This window comes from Dermacentor andersoni, chromosome 1, assembly GCF_023375885.2.
Source record: "Dermacentor andersoni chromosome 1, qqDerAnde1_hic_scaffold, whole genome shotgun sequence".
Classification (NCBI taxonomy): Eukaryota; Metazoa; Arthropoda; class Arachnida; order Ixodida; family Ixodidae; genus Dermacentor; species Dermacentor andersoni.
This window is the reverse complement of record NC_092814.1, coordinates 62,406,793-62,414,177: the sequence shown is the minus strand read 5'-3', so window position 1 is coordinate 62,414,177 and position 7,385 is coordinate 62,406,793.

Sequence of the window (7,385 nt, the reverse complement as noted above, 5' to 3'; positions counted from 1 at the left end):
TTCGCTCCATCGCTCTTTGCGTGGTCCTTAACTTGTTCTCGAGCTTCTTTTTAAACCAAGTCCCTGCCCCATATGTTAGCACCCTGTCCATATCAGTGATAGTAAAATGAAACTTTCTGGATGACAGTCTTTAGCTGTAAATTTGTTCTGATTATTTCGCTAAGTTTACTAAGGTCAACAGTTCGAAGTCCGCTCCTCTGAATGCCGTATACGCTCCTTCCTGTGTCCTTTATATTGGCGCTGCAATACCTTCTTTTCGGGGATCGTTCAGGACTTCGTGACTTCGTGAATGCAGCGGGTACTTGTATCAGGAGGCAATCGGAGTTGGCAGCGACGATCTCCGCTAAAGGTGATAACTTATGGCACATATGACTGGTACAGTTTCAGAGCACTTAGACAGTGCCGTAAGTGTGTTTAAGGCAGCAACCAAGTTTTACTCTGAGCGTGATGCAATGACAACAACATGAAGCCCGATTGACGCTATTAAAACCTGATTATTAAAATGAAATTATGGGGTTTTACGCGCCAAAACAATCTGATTATTCTCCTAATGCTGCTTTAAAGGTGTGTTTCAAATATCGGAGCACTGTGAGCGAGCTCTGAAACAACCAAGCGAATGTGACATTAGTTTTAATCAAAAATACCTCGAACAGGCTTCGAAGGCATCAGAGCATAATTTGAAACGCGGACAAGAAAACGAAGCAAGTCAGAAATCCTGTTATACTTCAATAACATGGGATTGTGACGTAGAATTTCTCTATAGCCGGTTTACAAACGTGGTGCAGTCCCGAATTAAGGTTTCTGGGCCCGCATTAAGCTATACGTTTAAAATGCATGACTGAGGTTTTTTAGCGCACGAAAAGGGACGAGAGACAGTGGCAAGACGCGGACACAGCGCTAACTTCCAACAATTGTTTTATTCCACGAAGCGGTACACATATATATAGGTAACAGGCACCACCGTACGCATGCGCATATGTACTGATTTCTAATCAAATGAGACAGCAACGAGACATGTGTAATGGAAAGTTAAGATGATATCGAAGATGAAAAAAATTACCATGCATAGCCAAAATTTTTTTTGTAATTGCAAGATTAAAATGTCATCTCCATCAGGCCACCCTCTGTGTCACGTTTAAAAAATCGAATTCTTTTTTTGAAAGATCGATTGAAGGCGCGCTAACACAAGCGCTCCCCAAACTAGCTATCTTGCATGGGAATCTGGAAATGCATGGGAATCTGGAAACGCAACAAGACATCGTTTTCCACTTGTTCGCGTTTGAATTCGTTCTTATAACAAGCGTGTGCATCGTCTCTGCAAGCAGACACTGGAACAAGATGAGCGTCGACTTTCACGTTGCATGTCAAATTTTAAGGCTTATTCAAAATCGCATGTACATGAGTACAATCAATCAATCAATCAATCAATCAATCAATCAATCAATCAATCAATCAATCAATCAATCAATCAATCAATCAATCAATCAATCAATCAATCAATCAATCAATCAATCAATCAATCCTCTATTGTGTGTGTCCCATCCTCTATTCTGTTGTCCGGTACGTGTACGTCTTTGCGCTGTTCTTAAACATTATGGAAAACCACCAACTCGCCCAATCTGCCCTTCTTCTTCAGTTCGTTAACTTGGTCGGCTCCCCGTACACTGCTTCGCATAACATCGATTCCCACAGGGCGTGGAATATGCCAGCTTTTTAAAATTGCGACGAAATCATACGCAGACGAGCCAGAGTCACATTTAGAAGTGTCATTGGCATTCAAGTTTCGCATCATAAAAATTAATCTGATGATCTTGATTCAGTATATGGGCTTATTTATAGAGAGCTAACAAGTTAGTGCAACTGTGCATGTTTTATTTATTTATTTATTTATTTATTTATTTATTTATTTATTTATTTATTTATTTATTTATTTCCCAAACCAAACTTCAATGGCAAACAACACTTAGTGGAATGTCGGGAAAGCAGCGGCGAGTGCCTGCCAAAAGGAACATGCGGTACACGCACGAACGAGTTACCTCTTCCGATATAGTCTCCCTCCCTCGACTTTCTTATCTTACGTATCCATGTCCCCGTCTTCGCCCTGCTGACGTTCAGTCGTACAGCGAGATCATCACGTTCATACGGGAGCTCCTCGTTCCTGAGTTGGAACTATAGCCGCATTTACATGTACGCAACAGCTGCGTATCGCATTTCGCAGCGCATCACCGTGTATATATGCGACACTGTTTATATGTGGCGCTACACTCCTTGTGCGACGGCGTTCGGTACAGACTGGAACCTGTTTCCGGAGAATGCGTCTTGCCGATGAATATAGAAGAGCACAGGCCCAGCTGCTGTCTCGCCTTTCCTCTCTGACGTGATAGGCTGCGACAGCGTTTGCATGCACTGTGTGAGGTGACTAACCGCCCTGAATCTACCCTCGCCCGGCGCATTAATGCGATTCGCCTTCACAGCGCATAAGCTCCCGTTCGCGATGCGTTACTGTCATGCCTGTGAAGCGACCAACACGGTCCACTCGCACTTCCTTGGTGCATCATGTCAGCTGCGGGGAAAGGGAGCGTCCGCTCGAAGAGATTCTTCCGATATGAGGTCAGGTGCCGCGGAACTCCTCCTCCTATATAGCCCTTTTTCACGCGACATGTTAGTGCTGTGAACCACCTTCTTTGTTTCAACTACTGTTAAACTTGATTTTTTTTGTGCACGTGGCGGGTGACAGCGGCGTTCTCAATGCTGATGAACCAATGTGACACCGCCTGCCCCTGGTGGCGTAGTGGCTCTGGCGTTGCGCTGATAAGTTCGACGACGCACGTAAACATGGCACGTAAACCCCCAAACCTGTTCTGCTGTATCAAAACATTTGTCTCTCGAACAGACAAAAGAAGAGGTTGCTAGTTTAATATAATTTTACTGTATGGGTGTGGTGGAGAGATGCGTGAGTTCTTTGGTTAATACGCCTTTGTGGTACGAGCTTATACAGAAAACGGAGAAGAATCTCTTCCGTTCAGCTCGCCAAATTATATATATATATATATATATATATATATATAAAGTGGTGGCGGTATGGCGTGTGTTCTACATCGACACTGATACGTTAATTCACTGTTAAAACGACACTCGTTATTCATTTACACTCTACAATCCCATAACAATATTTTTAATCATCTCAATATTAAACAAACCAAAAAGTTAATGTATAAGTTTATCACTTTGTCTAAACAGAATCAAATAAACATTGCTTACGTCACAACACTTACACGAGCACTGCGTTCGTTTCGGTTTAGCACAAGTCAGAAAGTTTAAAACGATCTCTTTTCTTTTTCCCTCTCTTAGGTGTATACTACGTATCCTGTGTAAGCTACAAGCTATGCAGCCTGATTCGCAACACTTGCGAATCAAGTGATACTGCGTTCGGTCAGCGCAGGAATCGAGTGTTCAGCGGTTGCATCAAATCCGCTCTTCATAAACCACACAAGTGTGTAGTCACGCAATAAGCGCGCAACACCTTGCGGCGTCGTGCCGTAATATCTGGTGGCTCGTTCGCCGCCAAGGATCAAGTCCGAGCGCTCCCGCTTTGACCGTGATGTAGAATGAGGAAACCTCGAAGGCGATTCTTTTTTAGTTGAACGTCTGCGCACACAGAGAATGATGAAGGGGTGGTGAATGAAGGAGAGGGGGGGCATAAAAAGAAAAAGTAGACGACTTCCTTCCTGCGCGCCATCGATGTGCGATATAAGGAACCGCGAGTCCCCGCTTTTATCACCCTACCGCGTGCGATGATCGCGCCAGATTGAAGGTCGACTGCGGGACGAAGCCATGACCCGAATAAAAAGTGCGCAGATTGAAATCGATCGCACGAAAAAAAAAAGTAATAATCGAGGCGTGTGTGTGGTACCCCCGAGCGCCAAACGACGGCTGCCCCTGAATGTATGTCCTGTATAGCCCGAGAAAAAAAAGGAAAGAAAGAAAACAGAAAGCTTTATTTTGTTTCTGGAGTCTCAAACCGTCGCTCCGCGACTTGTGCCTCGGCGATCGAGCGTGTGGTCAGGGCGGGAACACGTTGTAATGTCGGGACAGCACGAAAGCACTGAACAGCTTTATCGTGAGACATTTGGCATCGCTATTCGCGCCTCGTAGGCGAATGAACAATTCTTTGTAGCTTATGATTGGCCGAAAAGATTACCCTAACGCTAAAGCGCTCTCCCACTTCTTTAAGCCTATGCAAAAAGAAAAAAAGGCAAGCATAAGCTACAAGGGCTATCTGTCAAGCTGTGGAAAAAAAAAAAAACACATGCTCAGACGCAGTCATCGAGGAAGGGATGCCAGATAAAACACGTCAAGAAGTTCGTTAAGTGCAAACGCGGCTTTGTATACAGAATACCGATGACATGTGGCAGGTGTTATGTCGCCAAACTGGCCGTTATCTTAACGTGCGATTGCAGGAACACAGCTGTTCTTTAAGATCCCCGCCTTGTACATTTAAGATGCCCGGCTCTTTCACATATGGTTCAGCATGGCATCACGTGCGGATGCCAAACACATTTTGAAAAGAATCGCCATGTTCGCCATGGTGACGTGTGTAAGCCAGACATCGGTATCATTGTTGAAAAACGAGATGGATTTCATGCACATGCCGCGGAATATCGCTGTTCGCTTTCTGACTGGTTCCGTTTCTTTTTGTGTGTGTGTACTAAAGCTTATTGTTTTCCTCCAATAAACTTGAGTTGAAAGTTGTAGCGCTTGGTGTGTGTCTACCTACTTCGTTCTTGTGTTTCGTGAAGTTAGCGCTACTCAAAACCGTGCTTGTGTCTAGACAGGCAGCGTTGATGAAACCATTGCATGGTCACACATTGGTGAAAAGAAACAGTCACTTTTCGAGCATACTTGATCGACGGGTGCAGAAGAGAGAGTTTTAGCTCACCATCAGCCCGTTTTTGTCGCCTTTACACCGGACATTCCAGTTGGGCTTCCTCTTGTCGTAACGCATATATGACTTGCGTGCTCATCGGCACGGAAGAGACCCAACTGCCGCACTAGAGCTGTTAAAAAAGCAGTAATATTTTGTAATAAATCATAGTAAACGTAGCGTAAAGTATAAATTAGGCGTTCCTAGGTTGTTCTTTCTGATGCTCTCCGTGTTACTTACGTTGCTTCACATACTTAAGCACTGGTGGTGCACAGAGTGCTGTCAGCAAGCGCCGGAGCAGGGTTAAGAGCAGAGCCGTTTGCCGTTGCGTTGGTCCACCATTGTTTTTACCATTTATCAGTGGCCGAGTTGTTTCCTCGCCGCTTCCCCTTCAAAGCAAAGCTTCTGAACTGTAGAGGTGCCGGAAGCTCTAACGAGCGGACACCGCGGTCTTTTGTTGTGGGATTTGTAGCGTAACACAATACCCATGCGTTAGTGGTGCTATTTGCCAATGCCTTTAACGAGATTTCAGGTAAAATTTCTTGCGCCTTTGTTGTTGTTAAGTTCATTTGTTTCATATTTAAGCTAGAAGTTAAGCGGCCCTAACATCACTTATTGCCAAGCGCGGATGTTTGAATAAGTTTTCTTTTTTTTTATCCGAAGCAAAGGAAATAAAAGCGCTTGTGCGCACAGCGCTATTTATAGGCGCCTGGAAGCGAGCTTCGCAAGAGTGACCACGATTGTGCGGTGAAGACTGCCCCTTACACTAGGCGCTGGGCTGCGAGAGCTGTTCGCGAGCACCAAATTAAGCGTTCCCGTTATTTGTTGTCCATCGCAGGACAAAAGCCGCGGCAGCATTTTTCGATGCTATAATCTCTTCGGCGATGCGCAGTATTATTAGCAACAGTTAAATAAGGCAGAATACGCCACTGAGTGTGAAGGTTTACTTTATTTTGCGGCTTTTCCCTTCCGCGTCTGGGGAAACGCGAAACCGTCGCACGCGAAAGCTGCGTCGATTCAGCGTCTGTTCCGAGCAATTAAAAGCTCTGTCACACGCTGCCGGAACACTTGGCGCGGTAATACACGTGCAGAAGCTCCGCCCCCGTAGCTTTCCCTTCACAGCCACAGAAAGTTGTCCGCGGGTGCAGTATGCCTATGTTTACAAGCTTATACGGCCAATAAAACTACTATCCTATAGCTATTCACTAATTTGCTATCGCAATTGATGCTTTGCCTTTCGGGCGAAACTGCGACCTTTTTTTTCTTATCACCTCGTGTTCTCATCCTTTGATCAATAACAATTCATTGTTTGTGAAGGAGGCGGCGACAAGATAGGTGCAAACATTTCAAATTTGATTGAAATGAATCACTCGCTCACTTGCAGCTCAAACCTAATATGGTGTTACACATATTTCGATACACGTCGATAACACCATCATTCGACAAGGCCGGTCCTTTCCGACACCATGCGGAAGCCGGAACGTCCGTGGCATTTGCCCACAACCACTGTCGGACAGAACCTACTCGCACAAAGACCGCTTCCCTCTTCAAGCTGAGGATCTGATGGGTGGTTACCGAAAAAAAAAAAACACTTCTGGCACCGCAGAACGAACGAACTGCCCCAAGTGCCTCCCCTGCCTGGTGGATGGGTCCCTGGTCCACAATGTCCTAGAAGACCCATATTACAGTTCCGAAAGTAACCGCATGCTCTCTGCCTTCCGATGAGCATCCGGCACCTCTTCTTCGCTTCGTCCCCATAGGCACAGCATTGCATTACAGGCTCCCCTAGACTTCTCGGAGGACGCTGATCTCTCCACTAGAGTCTGAGGCTACTTGGACCCTAGACCTACACTGAAAGATGGTGCTGAATGAACAATCACTTCTCCAGCCTGTGCTTAATTACCAGGTCATCGAACTAGCCAAGTGCTGTTCATTGATCTTTCCCCCCTCTATCGTTTTCTCTTCCTCTATTTCTCCACTCTCTTTGTCTGACACGGCGGTTGGAGTGTCCACCATCGAGTGAGATTCTTAAAGCCGCCTTCATCTTCCGACGCCTCCTCTTCCTTATGCACACTCCTGCTAGACATTTCTTCAGGAGCACGACAAGGTCTTGAGCAAATCTCGACTGCGCGCTGTAGCGGCTGTAAAATAAATAAATAAATAAATAAATAAATAAATAAATAAATAAATAAATAAATACCACGTGTGTTAATTCAGCTGGTTCACGAACCGCGATTTCATGTCACGTCGTGTAGTGGAGTGCAAGTGCTGCAAATGAACGGAACGTGTTTTTCTTGGCTAGCAGGGCACAGAGAAACACCATCCTGTTCAGGAGCGTTGCTAGTGTTCTGTGCTAGAAATGTGAAATCGTCGCTTTTAGGGCACCGTCGGCAAAACAAAAAAGGATAATGCCTGCTTTGAGCCCAGCCTGAACGCTGAACTCGAAGTATGCGCTACCACT